Genomic DNA, 20,455 nt, shown 5'->3' with positions numbered 1-20,455 from the left:
GTCCTGCATCCAGGGTGCCTTGTAGAACTCACAGTAGTTTGAGTTTAGCAGAAACTATGTTTAAATGAAACATGAATACTTTAGTACTTAATGGTTATCAAAAGATAATTTCCATGTATTTTGGTAGCTCAAGAGATATGCACACTGATCATGTTGGAACTAAAAGTCATGGTTTCGGCCAGGCTCGGTGGCTCACGCCTGTAATCCCAGCACTTTGGAAGGCTGAGGCCGGCGGATCACTTGAGGTCTGGAGTTCGAGACCAGCTGGCCATCATAGTGAAACCCCGTCTCTACTAAAAATATAAAAATTAGCCAGGCGTGGTGGCGGGAGCCTGTAATCCCAGCTACTCGGGAGGCTGAGGCAGGAGAATCGCTTGAACCCAGGAGGCAGAGGTTAACAGTGAGCCGAGATTGCACCACTACACCCCAGCCTGGGTGACAAAGCGAGACTCTGTCTCAGAAAAAAAGGGGTGAGGGGGCATTTTTTTGTTGTTGTTAATACCAATGAGTAAGGGATGGGGGTTTTAGTTATTGATGAATTTGCAAAATTCAGAATACGATTTGAAATTAGATATTTAGGTAAAGATACATTAACCACTTAAATTTACTTTTTCTCATGGTGTGTGGAATTAGAGTAATTTAGAAAACCGACATATTTTTACATGTTCTGCATTTTATCTTAACAAATTGCTGGTCCACTTTTCCACATCCAGAGAACTTGGTAGTGTATGGCTTTGCTTGCTGAAGTGGTATGTATCAAGTCAGCCAGTTAGGGGAGAAAGTCTGAGGGGCTTGACTGATGGAAGTCAATTTACAATTAAGTGAGCATTTATAAGTCATTACTTCCCCTGTGCAAGTGTCTTTTTGTTTTGTTTTGTTTTGTTTTTTCTGAGACGGAGTCTTGCTCTGTCGCCCAGGCTGGTGTGCAGTGGCATGATCTCGGCTCACAGCAAGCTCCGTCTCCCGGGTTAGTGCCATTCTCCTGCCTCAGCCTCCCCAGTAGCTGGGACTACAGGCGCCCACCACCACGCCCGGCTAATTTTTTGTGTTTTTAGTAGAGACAGGGTTTCACCATGTTAGCCAGGATGGTCTCGATCTCCTGACCTCGTGATCCGCCTGCCTCGGCCTCCCAAAGTGCTGGGATTACAGGTGTGAGCCACCGCGCCCAGCCAAGTGGCTGCTTTTAAGGTGGCACAGTTTGGGGTTGTTTTCACATCCGTTTCTTTTCTTTTTTTTTTTTTAATTTGTGACAGAGTCTTACTCTGTTGCCTAGGCTGGAGTGCAGTGTCACGATCTTGGCTCACTGCAACCTTCACCTCCCGGATTCAAGCGATTCTCATGTCTCAGCCTCCCAAGTAGCTGGGATTACAGGCATCCACCACCACCTCTGGCTATAATGTCCATTTCTTTAAAGCGTTGGTTGTCTAGCTAGTGTGGTAGAGTACGCTGTGCGTAAAGGTAGTTATAAATATTTGATGGCAGTAACATAGGATGGCCTGTTTCTTGGACATGTGTTTTGTGGTAAACTATCCCCCTTCCTTTTCCTTGTGATTTGGAATTATTATTAAAGAGAAGCTAAAGAGCTTATGGATAACTGCATTTCCCAAGTTCAAATTCTGAAAGTGATTTCGTCTTCAGAACTGAAATGACATGATATAGTCAGTATAATTCCATAACAAGTGGAGAAATGAAAGTGGGTTAATTGTTGGGTAAATCTGTATGTATGTGTACATATGGGTTGAGCATGGTGGGCAGCATTACTGCTTTCGTGTTCTTGGTCTCATTTGATCCTAGGCATGAAGGTTTTAACTACACTATAGTTTCACTAAAATAGCCCCTTAGTTTGGAATGAACTGTGAAGTAACAGTTTTGCATAAGCCCCAAGCTGAGTTACTTGAAATCCTTATAAAAATAGTTGTACATACAGGGTATTCCCCGAGGGTCTAGTTACTTCTTGGACCCTCTTGGTTTAAAAAGCAAAAAGATCAGGCTGGGTGCAGTGGCTCACACCTGTAGTCCCAGAACTTTGGGAGGCCAAGGCAGGAGGATCGCTTGAGCCCAGGAGTTCGAGATGAACCTTGGCAACATAGTGAGACCCCGTCTCTGCAAAAAAACAAACAAAAAAAAAAAACAAAAATTAGCCAGTCATGGTAGCACATGCCTGTAGTCAGTCTCAGCTACTTGGTAGGTTGAGGTGGGAGGATCGCCTGAGCCTGGGAAATCCAGGCTGCAAGTCAGCGGTGATTACACCACTGTACTCCAGCCTAGGTGACAGAGTGAGACACTGTGTCAAAAAAAAAAAAAAAAATTGGCCCGGCGCAGTGGCTCACACCTGTAATCCCAGCACTTTGGCAGGCCAAGGCAGGTGGGTCACGAGGTCAGGAGATCGAGACCATCCTGGCTAACATGGTAAAACCCTGTCTCTACTAAAAATACAAAAAAAAAAAATTATCCAGGCTCGGTGGCGGGTGCCTGTAGTCCCAGCTACTCAGGAGGCTGAGGCAGGAGAATGGCGTGAACATGGGAGGCGGAGCTTGCAGTGAGCCGAGATAGCGCCAGTGCACTCCAGCCTGGGCGAAAGAGCAAGACTCCGTCTCCAAAAAAGAAATATATATATATATTAGTGGGAGTCATCATATTTCTGGAAACCAAATGGGTTTCTTTTGCTTGCGTGCCATGTTCCTTTAATTTCCCACAGTAAGAGCACTCTGGTGGGCATATTTTGAATGTAATATCAGCATAGGAATCTAATAGTTTTTTAGTAGTTTTAGGCCTTATAGCATCCTTAGAGATCGGCTTTTTTTTTTTTTTTCTTTTTTCCTTTTTTTTTTTTTTTTTTTTTTTGAGACGGGGGTCTCACTCTGTCACCCAGGCTACAGTGCAGTGGCACTATCTCGGCTCACTGCAAGCTCCATCTCCCGGGTTCACGCCATTCTCCTGCCTCAGCCTCCCAAGTAGCTGGGACTACAGGCGCCCGCTGCCACGCCCGGCTAATTTTCTGTACTTTTAGTAGAGATGGGGTTTCGCCTTGTTAGCCAGGATGATCTCAATCTCCTGACCTCATGATCTGCCTGCCTCGGCCTCCCAAAGTGCTGGGATTCAGGTGTGAGCCACCGCGCCCTTCCAATTTCTTCTATATTTAACCTGAATATGCTTAGCTGTTTAGTGTGTCAGAGAACTCTGTGCATCTGGAGTATTTTAGTTGTTGCTTTTTAAATTAGAGATGGGGTCTTGCCTTGTTGCCTAGGCTGGCCTTGAATTCCTGGGCTCAGAGTATTTTCCTGCCTCAAATTCCTGAGTAGCTGGGACTACAGACACCCAGCTTCAACTATGTTTTGAATAATCTTAATCAGTTGCTTTAATGCCAGTGTTTACTTTGGCCTTTTTCACTATATATGATTAATAAACATTTCAGTGTTGGCAGATTTGGCACAGCACTATATATTTTTTCCCTAGATAATAATGCTATTACATAGGAGTAACAGTTGTTGTGGGGTTTTTTGGGTTTTTTTTGAAACAGAGTCTCGCTTTGTTGCCCAGGCTGGAGTGCAGTGGCGCGATCTCTGCTCACTGCAAGCTCCGCCTCCCGGGTTCACACCATTCTCCTGCCTCAGCCTCCCGAGTAGCTGGGATTACAGAGCGTGCCACCACGCTCAGCTAATTTTTGTATTTTTAGTAGAGTCTGGGTTTCTCCATGTTGGCCAGGCTGGTCTTGAACTCCTGACTTCAGGTGATCCACCCACCCCAGCCTCCCAAAGTGCTGGGATTACAGACGTGAGCCACCGTGCCCAGCCAGGAGTAACTGTTTTATAACTTAGTTAATTATAAACTAAGCCACTTAACCATTGCATTTAATAGGGAAGATAATGATAAAAACTGAGAATTTAAAACATTTAGTTCAGAGAGAAATTTAGGTGATTTTAAAATCTTGAGATTTCGGGTGATGGGAAACTGTGACCCTCTCTAAGGCTGTTGATATTTTAATTCGGAGCAGAAGTTGCATTGCCATGTGCATAAACTGCTACATAGATGCCTGGAAGCCTGGGAACAAGCCAGCATGTCCATGGTCACCCCCACCCTATTTCCATTTCCATACATGGGTTTTGTGAGGCGAGGCCATCAGGTGCATACTGCCTGGCCATGGCTAAGGAGGATAGCACAGGTGCGGGGACAGTGCCCCCCCCAATTCTGTCCCCTGCCAGTCAGTACAGCTTGGGTTGCGGGGGGCCTGTGCCTTCTCAAAGTGCTGGCATCTGAGTGGCACCTCCTTCATGCCTAGGAGTCGATGGTCCCTCCCCTGGTGTGCCCAGATTGGCCTCATGCTTCGGGTAGAGAACCCTTGTTTGGACCTTGTTGGGATGTGGGGTGGTGAGACCCTACCTGAGCTGTGACCTCCTGAGAGCAGACAAATTAAACTGCTGAAGGAGAGGCAAAAATAATTATTATTCTGTTACACTGAATAGAGAAGCGGCTTGTGCTGGATTAAGCAAAACCTGTAAGACCAGAAAACCATTGATACAAAATCAGTAAATGCAAGGAAGTTGAAATGCATTGAATTTTTCTCAATTTTATAAGTTCAGAAGATGCAGGTTTGCCAAAAATCACTAGTCATGACCGTTTGCCATTCCTCTGTGGGTTTTTTACACCCTCCCTCCCCAGTGAAAACTGCGCTGTTTATCACTAACTAGAGATGCTATAAACATGAATTTCTATGGAGCCAAGCTCAAAAAGCCCTCCAAAATAATCACTTCAACCTCATGACCTACATAGGGTAGCCTAAGTCATAGATCTCGAATCCTGATCTGGTAGCTCTGAAAGGTTTAGCTTCCTAATAAAGCCTCTTGTGCTGTCAGACTCTCCACCCCAGGTTATTAACCTTGCCTTTTCCCTCCATTATCAACAACTGACTCCCCCTAGTGGGAAAAGAAAAATCCGTATCAGGAAAAGGTCAGGGTTCCTGTCCTATCTACAGTTAGTATTTTAGGCTTTTGGAAGAGGGTAAATTTTTTAAAACATCCATGTCAGACTCCTAGGTGGATATTTACAAAAGGCATTTCTATTTTGTTTTTGAAACCTGCTTAACAAGGTCAGTCTGTTTTAAGGCTGGGAAACTTAGGTTATATTAGCAAAACAAGTTATTGCAATGAACGTTACTTAATATTTGCATTCTTTTATTTAACTCTTGATCTGCTCAGGTGACCATTTTTATTCTCTCTGTGCTCTTACTACTTCCAATAGGAAGAGTAAGCAAAAATGAATTTTTCTTTTTTTTTTTTTTTTTTTGAGACAGGGTCTCACTTTGTCACCCAGTCTGGAGTACAGTGGCACAATCTCAGCTCATTGCAGCCTCGACCTCCTGGGCTCAAGCAGTCCTCCTGCCTCAGTGCCCCAAGAGCTGGGACTACAGGCATGCACCACCAGGCACGGCTAATTTTTTGTAGAGACAGGGTTATCAGAATCATGACTTGGATGCAGAAAATAACATTCATGTAATTACTGCAGAGTATTAGGAAGAGCCAAGGGAGATGTTAGAAGTTAGCTGACTGTTGGATGGGCTTGCACCTTTTCATGTGTGATGGACTTTAATAAAACAGCACATAAGGGGAGCCAAGCCATTTCCTAGTTCTAAGTATCTTCTCAGTAGGTTCCATTCTGTTTAACTTCATGAATAATTATCAAGAACAGAAAGCCAGCAGCATTATATTTCCTCCCTAGAGGGGACTGACCTTGGGATCTTTGTAAAATGAGTTGGGGTAGCGGTATCCTTAAAGTCACTTTCAGTCTTTATAGCAGGAAATTCTATTCATTTACAAACAGAACAATATACTCAATTTCTTTCTTTCTTTTTTACAGAGTCTTGCTCTGTTGCCCAGGCTGGAGTGCAGTGGTTTGATCTGGCTCACTGCGACCTCTGCCTCCCAAGTTCAAACAATTTTCCTGCCTCAGCCTCCTGAGTAGCTGGGATTACAGGTGTGCACCACCACGCCCAGCTAATTTTTTTTTTTTTTTTTTTTTTTTTTTTTTTTTTTTTTTTGAGACAGTATTTTTTAGTAGAGATGGGGTTTCACCGTGTTAGCCAGGATGGTCTCGATCTCCTGACCTTGTGATCTGCCTGCCTTGGCCTCCCAAAGTGCTGGGATTACAGGCATGAGCTACTGTACCCAGCCTACTCAATTTCTTAAAGCAAGAGTCTTCCATTTTAACATGACCTGGCAAATGAGATATTAGGAACTCTTGAGCAAAAAAAAATTATTTTGAGACAAGTTGTTGCTATGTTGCTGAGACTGGAGTGCACTGGCTATTCACAGGTATGATCATTGTGTGCTACAGCCTTGAACTTCTGGGCTCAAGCGGTTCTCCGGCCTTAACCTCCCTAGTAGCTGGGACTAGAGGTGTATGCCACTCCACCCAGCTTGAGTAAAATTCTTTTTTTTTTTTTTGAGACAGAGTCTCGCTCCGTCACCCAGGCTGGAGTGCAGTGGCACAATCTCGGCTCACTACAAGCTCTGCCTCCCAGGTTCACACCATTCTCCTGCCTCAGCCTCCCGAGTAGCTGGGACTACAGGCACCCGCCACCACACCTGGCTAATTTTTTTGTATTTTTAGTAGAGATGGGGTTTCACCGTGTTAGCCAGGGTGGTCTTGATCTCCTGACCTCGTGATCTGCCTGCCCGAGTCTCCCAAAGTGTTAGGATTACAGGTGTTAGCCACCACGCCCAGCCAAGTAAAATTCTTAATAGCCATTCAGTTACTTTAGTTTTACACAGTGGTATCAGATGTGGTTAAGCATTAAAACAATATAAATGGTTATTTGTGATGGACTCTTTCTCGTGTAATTTTTTATTTTTATTTTTATTTTATTTTATTTTATTTTTTTTGGAGACAGAGTTTTGCTCTGTTGCCCAGGCTGGAGTGCAGTGGCACGATCTCGGCTTACCTGCAACCTTCACCTCCTGGGTTCAAGCGATTCTCCTGCCTCAGCCTCCTGAGTAGCTGGGATTACAGGCTTGCACCACTACACCTGGCTAATTTTTGTACTTTTAGTAGAGATGGGGTTTCACCATGTTGGCCAGGCTGGTCTCAAACTCCTGAACTCAAGTGATCTGTCTGCCTCAGCCTCCAAAGTTCTGGGATTACAGGCGTGAGTCGCCGTGCCTGGCTTTCTTTCGTAAATTAATTCCCCTCCTCAAATAGAAGATCTGCGAGTCAGGGAAAGGGGCTACCATTGCTGTGCAAGAAGCTGTTCTGTTGGTGTCAGGACCTGTCTTTTCAGGAGAGTATTGAACTTTGAATATTGAGGGAATGAATGGCTGGAATTTGTGCTGTAAGGCAGAATCAGGGCTTATACCAAAATACTATTTTGGTCTATTCCTGTATAGGTGGAAAAGAAGTATTAGGGATAGAGAGAAGGTGCAGAAGTGTTCTGTTTTAGATGCAGCATGGGCTTTTAGAGTCAATTCTCAATTCAAATCTTAGATTTGCTACTTACTGCTTTTTTTTTTTTTTTTTTTTTTTTTTTTGGAGACGGAGTCTTGCTCTGTCGCCCAGACTGGAGTGCAGTGGCATGATCTCAGCTCACTGCAACCTCCGCCTCCCAGGTTCAAGCAATTCTCCTACTTCAGCTTCCTGATGAGTAGCTGGGACTACAGGTGCCTGCCACCACTCCTGGCTAATTTTGTATTTTTAGTAGAGATGAGGTTTCTGCATATTGGTCAGGCTGGTCTCGAACTCCCGACCCTCAGGTATCTGCCTGCCTCGGCCTTCCAAAGTGCTGGGATTACAGGCGTGAGCCACTGCACTCGGCCTACTTACTGCTCTTTAGATACATTGCTTGTCATTTCTGAGGTCAGTTTCTTCAGCCAAAAACATAGGGTTTAATACCTTGAAGATATTGTTTGGATTGAGAAATGTAACAGTTGCCAGAATGAAACAGGTACTTAATAAAGGATAGTATCCTTTCTTAAGGTCTTTATTAGTAGGAAAAACTGGGAAACAACCTATGTCTGATTTTTGCCTGTTGCTTAGCAGTGAATTGCAAATGTTTAGCTCTCCCCTGTTTCAGTGAAAGGTTGGGTGATGGCAGCGGTGACTCTTTTTTGTCTTTTTTTGCCAGAAGTAACCTAGAGTGGCCAAAATAGAAGGTGTGGAGAAACAAAATCTAGCCAAACGTATACCTGCATACATACATAGGTAAATATCTCAGTTGGTGAAGGTGAATATAGAAAATCGGGATCACAGGAAAAATTACCGTCAACCCTAATGAGGTTACTGGCAGTCAAAATTAAAAAAAAAAAGGAACTTATACTACCTTTATCTGATATTAATTCTGCGGAAATAAAGTGTTTCTTAGGAATGAATTCCTTTGTGTATGAAGGGGACCACTGAGTGGTAGTACTGGCATTTTTCAGCCAATGTGACAAATTTCACAGTGCTGTCTTAGAGATGCCTAAAAAATGTATTAAGGAACGTGGCTGGGCATGGTGCACTTTGGGAGACTGAGGTGGGAGGATCTGAGGCCAGGAGTTTGAGACCAACCTGGGCAACATAGTGAGACCTTGTCTCCACAGAAAATTTAAAAAAAAAAAAAAAAAAAAAAAAAAAAGCCAGGCATGGTGGCATGTGCTTGTAGCCCCAGCTACCCAGGAGGCTGACGTGGGAGAATCACCTGAGCCCAGGAGGTCAAGGCTGCAGTGAGCTCCACTCCAGCCTGGATGACATAATGAGATTCTGTCTCAAAAAGAAAAGAGAGAGAGAGAGAGAGAAATAATATATAAGGCCTTTGATGTTTCTGATTAACATATTGACTAACTGATTAACTGGTTGACTGAATAATGACTCCCAATATAGCCAGATCCTAATTCTTGGAACCTGTGGGTGTTAACCTTATTTGCAAATGTGATTAAACCAAGGCTTTTGGAATAGGGAGAGTATCCTGGATTATCCAGGTGGGTACCAAATATAATCACACAAGTGTCCTTGTATTCACAGGAAGGCAGTGGGAGATTGACTGCCAAAGAGGAAGTAGGAGAGGTGCAAGAGGTTGGAGTGCAGTGAAGAGAAGAGGTCAAGGAATGTAGGCAGCCTTCAGAAGCTAGAATATGTGAGGGACCAGATTCCCCACTAAAGCCTCCAGAAGGAACCCACGCAACGACTTTATAGCTCTGAAACTGATTCTCACTGCTGGCCTGTAGAACTATAAGAGAATAAATTCCTGTTTCAAACCACCAAATTGGTGGTAGTTTATTACAGTGGTAATAGGAAACTAATACATGTGCTAGCATCCTCTGTATACTTCATTCTGCAGAAACTTGGCAAGTCCCTGTTACGTGCAAGGCACAAGACCTACTGTTCCCCCTTAAACCTAGGAGAGAGGGGAAGTGGAATAAAGGGGCTTTTTTTGCACACTACTCAATTTCCCAGACATGATGGTTGGCATTTAACGTATTACCTTGTTTTAGCCTTATAAGATCGGTGGTATCCTTCCTCCCTCCCTCCCTTTATCCCTTCCTCTCCTCCCCTCCCTTTGCATCTCTTCTCTTTATTTCTATGTAGGGGCAGGGTTTCTCTTTGTTGCTCAGGCTGGTCTCTAATTCCTGGCCTCAAGAGATCCTCCTGCCTCAGCCTCCCAAAGTGCCGGGATTACAGGTGTGAGCCCCTGTGCCTGGCCTCATTGTTTAATAAATGAGGAAACCAGGCAAGGTTAAGAGTAGAGGCTGGAGTGACAGGAATGAATGGCTTCTTGAAGGGAAGAGATCTTAATTCGGGTTTTGGAGAGTGGACTGGGGTTAGGTCATGAGAGGAAGGCAAGAGGGTAAATTGTATTGAGTACCTTTTACTAGATACTGAGAAAACCACTTTGCTTGGAGCGTGGAGGGCAGGTGAGACTCCATCTTTTTACTTCTCTGGACTTGTAGAGTGCTTCTAGCCTTTCCATTTATTTAGTTCCTTAATTATATCTTTTTGACTGGAAATTGGAGTCTACAAACTCAGTCTTTTGCTTTGCTCCTCAAACTAGACTTGGAGTGATTATTGCTTTGGTAACATAGAAGGACACTGAGCAGCTGGGAGATTGGGATGGGCCAGGGGCTTATTTATACAATACCTTTAACCTTTTGAATAGTACCATATGCAGAAATAGAAACTTTTAAATGTGAGTTAATTGTCCTTCCCCATATATGACTAGTGTTGGCTAGATTTTGTTTTTCCACACATTCTATCTTAGGCCAAGTTAGTCTTGGTCTAGTTGTTTTAGGTCATTGCATTTAGCCAGAGTGTTAGTGAGCACTGTAGTCACCTAATCGACAGTTTTGGGTAGAAGTTCCTAACATGATGGTTGCCCACATCACCTTACCCCCTTTGAATCAATGACTGTATCCTCAGCTTTTTCCAAATAGGAATTCTGAGATTTGGCTTTAATTGGCCTTGCCCACTTGTGTTCTGGTAATTAACAATTGTAAACTTAAGTTATATTGGTTAAAGAAACCCATTGCAGTCCAGGCATGGTGGCTGACACCTCTAACCCCAGGGATTTGGGAGGCCAAGGCAGGAGGATCACTTGAGCCCAGGAGTTCAAGACTAGCCTGGGCAACATAGTGAGACCCTATCTCTACCAAAAAAAAAAAATCAACTGGGTGTGGTCGTGCGGTGCACCTGTAGTCTCAACTACTGGTGGAGTGGGGTTGCTGGAGGATCACTTGAGCTAGGGAGGTTGAGGCTGCATTGAGCAGTGATAGTGCCGCTGCACTCCAGCCTGGACAACAGAGTGAGACCCTGTCTCAAAGGAAAAGAAAGAAAGAAACCCATAGAAACTTCTAATAGGGGTTAACTATGTCCTGTGAAACAATAAAAGGTCCTGTCCTCAAGGGAAACTCCAGCAAGGAATAGACATACAACAATTTTTTAATGATCTATAGTGTCTCCAGACAATTTTTAAAGCAGATTTAGATACTTTGCTTCCTGAACATGTTTTACCTAGATGTACATTTGATATTACCCCATCGCTAGTCAATAGAAATCAACAACATTCATAGCATAATTTGACATTCAAAGTGGATCAGTAAACACTTTCCTCTATGTAGCAAATCTTTTTCGGTAGTAATTATGAAGGGAATAGTATTTTTAGTAGCAATGGAGTTTTGCCATGTTAGCCAGGCTAGTCTTTTTTATTTTTTGAGACAGAGTCTCACTCTGTTGCCCAGCCTGGAGTGCGGTGGCGTGATCTCAGCTCACTGCAACCTCTGCCTCTCAGGTTCAAGCTATTCTCCCACCTCAGCCACCCGAATAGCAGGGATTACAGGTATGTGCCACCATGCCCAGCTAATTTTTGTATTTTTAGTGTTGATGGGGTTTCACCTGACCTCAGGTGACCAGCCTGCCTCAGCCTCCCAAAGTGCTGGGATTACAGGCGTGAGCCAGTGTAACCAGCCAACCAGGGTAATCTTGAACTCCTGGCCTCGGGTGATCAGCCCACTTCAGCCTCCCAAAGTACTGGGATTTAGGCATGAGCCACTGCGCTGGGCCAGGATTAATACTTTTTAACAAAGATTTTTATTATTATTATTTTTTATAATTTTCCTTTTTTGAGATGGAGTCTCACTGTTGCTGGCCCAGACTGGAGTGCAGTGGCACGATCTCAGCTCACTGCAGCCTCTGCCTCCTGGGTTCTAGCAGTTCTCCTGCCTCGCCTTCCCAGTAGCTGAGATTACAGGTGCCCACTACCACGCCTGGCTAATTTTTATATTTTTGCTAGGGATGGGGTTTCACCATGTTGGCCAGGCTGGTCTCGAACTCCTGACCTCAGGTGATCCACCCGCCTTGGCCTCTCAAAGTCCTGGGATTACAGGCATGGGCCACTGCACCGGGCCAAGATATTTTTTTGAACAAAGAAGGAAACTCATATGTACATATGGCCTATAATGTAATAAATAAAAATTACTAGTTTCTTTTACAGCATCATAAATTTCTATTCTATTTGGTAAAAACTTCTGATTTTCTTTATTTGAGATGGAGTTTCACCCTCGTTGCCCAGGCTAGAGTGCAGTGGCACTATCTTGGCTCACCGCAACCTCCGCCACCTGGGTTCAAGTGATTCTTCTGCCTCAGCCTCCTGAGTAGCTGGGATTACAGGCATGGCATGTGCCACTACGCTGGCCAAATTTTTTTTTATTTTTAGTAGAGATGGGGTTTCTCCACGTTGGTCAGGCTGGTCTCGAACTCCTGACTTCAGGTGATCCGCCTGCTTCAGCCTCCCAAAGTGCTGGGATTATAGGCGTGAGCCACCACACCTGGCCAAGATATTGTTTTGAACAAAGAAAGAAACATGTACATATGGCCTGCAATGTAATAAATAAAAATTACTAGCTTATTTTACAGCATCATAAATTTCTATTCTGTTTGGTAAAAACTTCTGATTTTCTTTTTGCAAAAATTAGCAAAATGGCCAAATGATAGCAAATATTGACATTATTTAATGTATTACTTTACTGTGTATCCAGCTTGTGAAAATGAGGCAGGTCAAATATTGTCCTTTTGATTTCTTCTGGCAACAAAAGCCAGTGTCTTTTGTCATTTCTCTAGAAGTCTTTTGCAGCTTTTTCCTGTATGTTTCTTTTCTCTTTTCTCTTTTCTTTTCTCTTCTCTTCTTTTCTTTTCTTTTCGATGGAGTTTTACTCTGTCGCCCAGGCTGGAGTGCAGTGGCATGATTTCAGCTTACTGCAACCTCTACCTCCCAGGTTCAAGCCTCAGTCTCCCGAGTAGCTGGGATTACAGGCACACGCCACCACGCCTGCTAAATTTTGTATTTTTAGTCAAGATGGATTTTTGCCATGTTGGCCAAGCTAGTCTCGAACTCCTGACGTTAGGTGATCAGCCCAGCTTGGCCTCCCAAAGTGCTAAGATTACAGGTGCAAGCCACCATGCCTAGCCTATTTTCTTCTTTTTCTTTTTTCTTCTTTTCTTTTTCTTTTTCTTCTTTTTTTTTTTTCTTTTTTGTTTGAGTCGAAGTCTTACACTATCGCCCGGGCTGGAGTGCGGTCGTGTGATCTCGGCTCACTGCAACCTTCGCCTCCTGGGTTCAAGCGATTCTCCTGCCTCAGCCTCCCAAGTTAGCTCGGATTACAGGCGCCCGCCACCATGCCCAGCAAATTTTTTTTTTTTTTTTGGTACTTTTAGTAGTGACGGGATTTCACTATGTTGGCCAGGCTCGTCTCAAACTACTGACCCTCGTGATCCACCCACCTTGGCCTCCCAAAGTGCTAGGATTACAGATGTGAGCCACTGTGCCCAGCCAGCCTATTATATTTTCTTGTTGACACTCTTCACAATTTCTGTGCAGTGGTCTTCGGAGAGTTCTTCTAGTTATCTTCCTTGTAGGGAACACTGTTTTTTTAAGGAATAAGTCATAAGCGTGATAACATGTGTCTTAAATCTGTATCTTATGAGAATGTGCAATAACCACAAAAATTATTTCAAACTTAGACCAACAAAATATATATATATATATATATTTTTTTTTTTTTTTAAGGCAAGAAACTGATATTGTTTAAAAGTGTGGGAGGGCCAGGCACAGTGGCTCATGCCTGTAATCCCAGCACTTTGGGAGGCTGAGCTGGGCGGATCACCTGAGGTCAGGAGTTAGAGACCAGCCTGGCCAACATGGTGAAACCCCATCTCTGCTAAAAATACAAAAAATAGCTGAGTGTGGTGGTGTGCCCCTGTGATCCCAGCTACTTGGGAGGCTGAGACAGGAGAATCGCTTGAACCCGGGAGGCGGAGGTTACGGTGAGCCAACATCTCACCACTGTACTCCAACCTGGGGGGGACGGATCGAGACTCCGTCTCAGGAAAAATAAATAAATAAGTGTGGAATGTGGTAATGATCAAGAGTACACTTATTTTCAGCCAGTTTTATTATGGTTTTAAAATTATGTACAGACCGTGCAGCCCTCTCTTGTCTGTGCTTAGGGCAGACTGCTTTTGCTGTATGCCACTTGGCACTTAATACGTCACTGAGTACAATTTTCTTTAGACAGAGCTAGTTGTCTCCCTACCTGTGGACATCTCTCTTCAGTCTCCTTTGCAAAGTCTTCCTCATTGTCTTAATATTAGAATTGTTCAGGTTTTGATTCTAATCCTTCTCCTCTCTGACTGTATTCTTTTTCAGTAGATAATCTTACAATGTCTTTCTGGGGCTTTCAATGCAGTCTGAGTCAGGCATGGTATTGTGGGCCTACTTGGGAGGCTGCAGCAGGAGGCTCACTTGAGTCCAAGAGTTTGAGGCTGCAATGAGCTATGATCATGCAGACTGTGCAGACTATGATCACTCTAGTCTGGTCAACAGAGCCAGACCCTGTCAAAAAAAAAAAAAAAAAATCTATATGCCAGTGATTCTCACAGATTCCGATATAATTCTGTCTAACCTAGGTTTCTTGTCCCCTATACTTGCATATCTAGTTGCCTTTTTGAGGTCTGCTCATTAGATTTTGCACAGATATCTCAAACCAAAGAGGAACTCTAAATCTTCTGCACATCATCTCTTTCCCACTCTTGTCCTCCATCTCAGCAAATGACACCACCATCTTATAAAAATTACAAGCAAGAAACTCAGGTGGCACACTTGGCATCCCTGTTCCTCCCCAACCCATCTGATTCATTATCTAGCCATGTTTATTTCTCCATCCATTAACAGATGGACAAAATGGTATGAATATTATTCAGCCATGAAGAGGAATGGAATGTTGTTATATGTTACAACAGGTGGGTCTTAAAAACATTATGCTTAGTGAAATAAACCAGGCATGGATGGCAAATACTGTATGATTCAACTGGTATGAGGTACCTGAAATAGGCAAATTCATAGAGACAGAAAGTAGAATTGAGGTTAGCAGGTGCTGAGGGGAAGTGAAAGTTCTTGTGTAATGGGTATAGAGTTTTTTGCGGGAATGAAGAAAATATTTTGGGTATAGATAGTGGTGATGGTTGCACATTCTGAATGTATTTAATGGCACTGAACTGTACACTTACATATGGTTAAAATGATAAGTATTATGGTAATGTATATTTTACCACAATTTTTTTTTTTTTTTTTTTTTTTTTTTTTTTTTTTTTTTATGAAAACCGGGGAAATACAGAGGTTGGATTTGGCCAACTGGCTGTACTAGCTGATTCCTGATATAGGTCATAAAGTCTCGTCAACGTCTACGTTAGGCTTCTTTCACATATTTTTTTGGTTTCTGATTCTGAATTATTTTAGTGACCATCCTGAGGGTTCTTGATATTCTTCAGTGTTGGTACTGTATGCCACTTGCACTTGATATGTCGCTAAGTTCTCTTTAGACAGAGCTAGTTGTCTTCCTACCTGTGGATATACCTCTTCAGTCTCCTTTGCAAAGTATTCCTCAGTCTTTCAATATTGGAATTGCTCAGATTTGGGTTCTGAGCCCCACTCAAGAAGTATTTCCTCATTTGACTTCCCTCGCTAGACTGTAAGTTCCTTGAGAGCAGATACTTTGTTTTTAGCTTTTATTCCCAGTGCCCAGAACAATGCCAGGCACATAGGAGGCCCTCAATATGTGTAGAACTAATGAAAATAATCATTTAGCCTGTGATTACTTTATGCCATGCATTCAGTCTTCTGTCTCAGCACACCTGAGACATGCCTTCTGGGGTAGACTGCATGTTTGTGTCTCTCCCAGATTCATGTTTTGAAATCTTAACCCCCAATGTGATGATATTAGAGGGTAGGTCCTTTGGAAGGTAATTTAGGTCTGAGGGTGGAACCCTAATGCATGGGATTAGTGCTCTATAAAAGAGACTCCAGAGCGCTAGCTCTCTGGTTCTCTCTACACTATGTGAGAAGACAGTGTGAAGATGGCTATCTGCAAACCAGGGAGTAGGCCCTCACCAAGAACACCACCATGCCGGCACCTTGATCTTGGACTTCCAGCTTCTGAACTGTGGGAAATAAATGTTGCTTAAGCCACCCAATCTATATTTTTGTTGTAGCAGCCCAAATGGATTAAGACACTTTCATCAGTAGCTTATTCAGAGTAGCACTGATTCTCAGCATTGCTATCATTCTGTATCAGAAATATAAAACATGGCCCACACCTGTAATCCCAGCACTTTGGTAGGCCAAGGTGGATTGCTTGGGCCCAGAAGTTCGAAACCAGCCTAGGTAACATAGTGAGACCACATCTCTACAAAAAATAAAATTAGCTGGGCATGGTGGTGCCTGTCTGTGGTCCCAGCTACATGGGAGGCTGAGGTGGGAGGATTGCTTGAACCTTGGAGGTCAAGGCTGCAGTGAGCCATGATTGCTCCACTGCACTCCAGCCTGGACAACAGAGGGAGACCGTGTCAAAAAAAAAAAAAAAAAAAGAAAAGAAAAGAAAGAAATATAAAACACGAAGACAAATAACTCCTTGGCCACCAAAGTATTTCTGTACCACTTGAAAATTTTGATGTAGAAGTAGCTATGCCCAGGCTAGAGGGATAGGCACGTGAAGGGGGTGTCGTAGGAGCAGGCAGCCCTGGGAACAGGAATGAAATTAAAGAATTTGAGTCCTGGCTTAGGGTCAGTAACCATATTTCCTGTCCCTTTTTCTGAATACATCCGGCTATTTTTTTCCTAGGCCCCACCATCTGTGGATAGATAGTCTTCATCTGTGAACGGATAAGGATAACCTTGGGGCTGGGCGCAGTCGCTCATGCTTGTAATCCCAGCACTTTGGGAGGCCGAGGCGGGCGGATCACGAGGTCAGGAGATCGAGACCACGATGAAACCCCGTCTCTACTAAAAATACAAAAAATTAGCCGGGCGTGGTGGCGGGCGCCTGTAGTCCCAGCTACTCGAAGAGGCTGAGGCAGGAGAATGGCGTGAACCCGGGAGGCGGAGCTTGCAGTGAGCCGAGATTGTGCCACTGCACTCCAGCCTGGGCGACAGCGCGAGACTCCGTCTCAAAAAAAAAAAAAAAAAAAGGATAACCTTGGGTATATTATCACTAGTGTTCTTTCTGGTTCCAAACAAGAGGCAGCAGAGCTTAACAGTTAAGCATATAAATCTTAGGGGTAGACTTCATGAGTTTACATCTGCCACTTCCTAGCCAGTTAACCCTGAGCAGGTTACTTAACCTCTCTGTGCCCGCCCATTCTCCTCAGTAAAATGAAAAAAATCTGTGATTCCTTGTAATGATGTATAATTATATTTCCTAGAATGAAGAGTGGTGGAATTAGAGGCATTTAAAGTTTACAATTGTATTCAGTGCTTTTCATTGCTGAGAGTGATTGAACTTGATAATGACCACTTGAATCAAATGGAACCTACGTTCTATCTTGATCTTCCTCTCATACTGCAGCTTTGCTCTGACGTCAGAAAGCTGCGTGCTAAGCAGTTACATGTAGTTTTTGGTGGTTGTAGATTTCGTTTTGGTTTGGTTGTTGGTCTTGATTTTTAACACTGGTGGAAAGGTAATTCAAGATAAAAGTTGAAGCCAGTTTCACTTCTGAAATATTTTATTTTACTACTTTTGGTGAGACAGACAATTTGTTTGAGAAGCAAAAACTTGCAGTTAGCCTTGAAAATTTCGGAGTACCTATTTCTAATTTAGGCATCAAAGGTAGAAGAAGGCTTGTTTTTGGCTTCTGGGCACTTCTACTCTACCTTAAGAGGCAAGACCCGCCAGGCACTGTGGCTCCCAGCACTTTGGGAGGCCAAGGCGGGCGGATCACGAGGTCAAGAGATCGAGACCATCCTGGCCAACATGGTGAAACCCTGTTTCTACTAAAAATACAAACAATTAGCTGGGCATGGTGGTGTGCACCTGTAGTCCCAGCTAATCGGGAGGTGGAGGCAGGAGAATCACTTGAACCTGGGAGGCGGAGGTTGCAGTGAGCCGAGATTGTGCCACTGCACTCCAGCCTGGGCGACAGAGCGAGACTCGGTCTCAAAAAAAAAAAAAAAAAAAAAAAGGCAAGACCAACAAAAACTCAAACTGGAGTGATTGAGTCTGTCAGGGAATAATCTAGGAGCTCAAAGAAAAGGTAGGAATCAAGACTGAACTGATAAAATCAACACGCCCTCAAATTCTCTAGAATTTGAGCTAGACTTTAGAGGGGAGGCTGGGTTGAGAGGAGAGGTGGTAAGAGAGAGCAAAACTCACACTTAACTGAAAACCTCCTGCCATGCACTGGTGAATTTAACCTGTGAGAAAAGCTGGTTAGAACATAGAAGGCATGTGCAAAGGAGAAATAGGTAAGACCGGGTATGTTGTTAAAGTGGGACCAGACAGCATTGGACCCAGAATGCCAGATTGAAATAATTTACAGCAGCACTGAAGGGATTATACCATGGGTGAAAATATATCAGCTATATTTTCTGCGCCAGTTTATCTTTTGCAGTATCACTAGAGAAAATAATTGTGAAAATCAATTAAGAAACTACTACAGTCATTTAGGTTTGAGATAATAGGAAATAAGTTGATGGTAATGGATCAAAGAGAGAAGACTGGTGTTTTTTGTTTGTTTGTTTGTTTTGAGACGGAGTCTTGCTCTGTTGCCCAGGGTGGAGTACAATCTCGGCTCACTGCAACCTCTGCTTCCTGGGTTTAAGGAATTCTCTTGCCTCAGCCTCCCGAGTAGCTGGGCTTACAGGCGCCCGCCACCACACCTGGCTAATTTTTGTATTTTTAGTAGAGTTGGGGTTTCATCATGTTGGCCAGGCTGGTCTTGAACTCCCAAAATGCTGGGATTACAGGCATGAGCCACTGTGCCCTGGCCGAGAGATCTTTTAAAGGGGATCAATAGGATTTGGTGTCTGAGATATGGGAAATGAATTATATGGGGTCTGAATATATGAATATATATATATGTATTTTTTTTCTTTTTTGAGACAGAGTCTTGCTCTGTCACCCAGGCTGGAGTACAATGGCACAATCTCCGCTCACTGCAAGCTCCGCCTCCCGGGTTCAAGCAGTTCTCCTGCCTCAGCCTCTGAGTAGCCGGGACTACAGGCGCCCGCCACCACGCCTGGCTAATTTTTTGTATTTTTAGTAGAGACAGGGTTTCATTGTGTTAGCCAGGATGCTCTTGATCTCCTGACCTGGTGATCCACCCCCCTCAGCCTCCCAAAGTGCTGGGATTACAGGTGTGAGCCACCGTGCCTGGCCCTTTTTTGAGGCAGTCTTGCTCTAGACTGAAGTTGCAGTGATGTGGTCACGGCTCACTACAGCCTCGACCTCCTGGGCTCAAGTGATTATCCTGCCTCAGCCTCCCAAGTAGCTGGGACTACAGGCATGCACCCCATGCCTGGCTAATTTTAATTTTTTTGTGGAGATGGGGTCTCTCCCTTTGTTGTCCAGGCTGGTCTAGGAACTTCTGGGCTTAAGTGATCCTCCTGTCTTGACCTCCCAGAGTGCTGGGATTACGGGCATGAGCCACTGCACTTGGCCTATTTTTTGTAACCTGTTGGATTTGAGATGGCAGTAAGACATACAAGTAGAGATGTCATACATTTCTTTGAACATATGCTTATTTATTTTTATTTTTTGTTTTTTTTTTTGAGACACTCTCACTCTGTCACCCAGGCTGGAGGGCACTGACATGATCTCAGCTCACTGCAACCTCTGCCTCCCGGTTCAAGCAATTCTCCTGCCTCAGCCTCCTGAGTAGCTGGTATTACATGCATGCACCACCATGCCTGGCTAATTTTTGTATTTTTAAGTAGAGATGGAGTTTTGCCATGTTGGCCAGGCTGGTCTCAAACTCCTGATTGCAAGCAGTCCACCCACCTCGGCCTTCCAAAGTGCTGGGATTATAGGCATGAACCACTGGTGCTGGGCCAAACATACATTTGTTGAGGGCCAGGTATGTGCAGATTTTGAACAAGGCTCTGTAAATGCATGGGATCAAAACTGACCAACCTCCATGTCCTTATGCAGCTTACAGTCTAGTGGGAGGATGACAAAAATCACACAGCTATAATTACAAATTGTAGTCAATGGAAATTGCATGAATAAACGCCTTGAGGTTAGGGTAGGTGGGCCATGGTACAATTGGGGAGCTAAAGGGCCACAATAGAGGAGTGAAGAGGGAGGAGGCTGGAGAGGTAGCAAGAGACTAGCTAAGAGGTGAAGGCTATGAAATCAGATTTGAATAAGCACCACTGAATTGGTAGTTGCCAGGAAATGTGTGTGGTGTGAGTAAAAAGCTGAAATCTAGGCTGGGTGTGGTGGCTCATGCCTGTAATACCAGGACTGTAGGAGGTCAAGGCAGGAGGATCGCTTGAGTGCATGTGTTCCAGACCAGCCTGGGTAACATTGTGAGACCCTGTCTCTACAATAAATAGAAATAATTAGCTGGGTGTGGTGGCACCTGCCTGTAGTCCCAGCTACTCAGGAGGCTGAAGTGGGGGGATTGCTTGAGCCCAGGAGTTTGAGGCTGAATGAGCCTTGATTGTGAT

The 20,455-nt window shown here is 44.0% G+C and overlaps 1 protein-coding gene across 1 annotated transcript in view; it reads left to right on the top strand.

Moving 5' to 3' along the window:
* YY1 (YY1 transcription factor) overlaps positions 1–20,455 on the top strand; it is a 45,685-nt gene that overhangs the window by 4,226 nt on the left and 21,004 nt on the right. The gene's annotated exons all lie outside the window — the stretch shown is intronic.

Source organism: Nomascus leucogenys, chromosome 22a (assembly GCF_006542625.1).
Source record: "Nomascus leucogenys isolate Asia chromosome 22a, Asia_NLE_v1, whole genome shotgun sequence".
Classification (NCBI taxonomy): Eukaryota; Metazoa; Chordata; class Mammalia; order Primates; family Hylobatidae; genus Nomascus; species Nomascus leucogenys.
The sequence above is the reverse complement of the archived record's forward strand: the minus strand, read 5'-3'. Positions and strand labels throughout refer to the sequence as shown.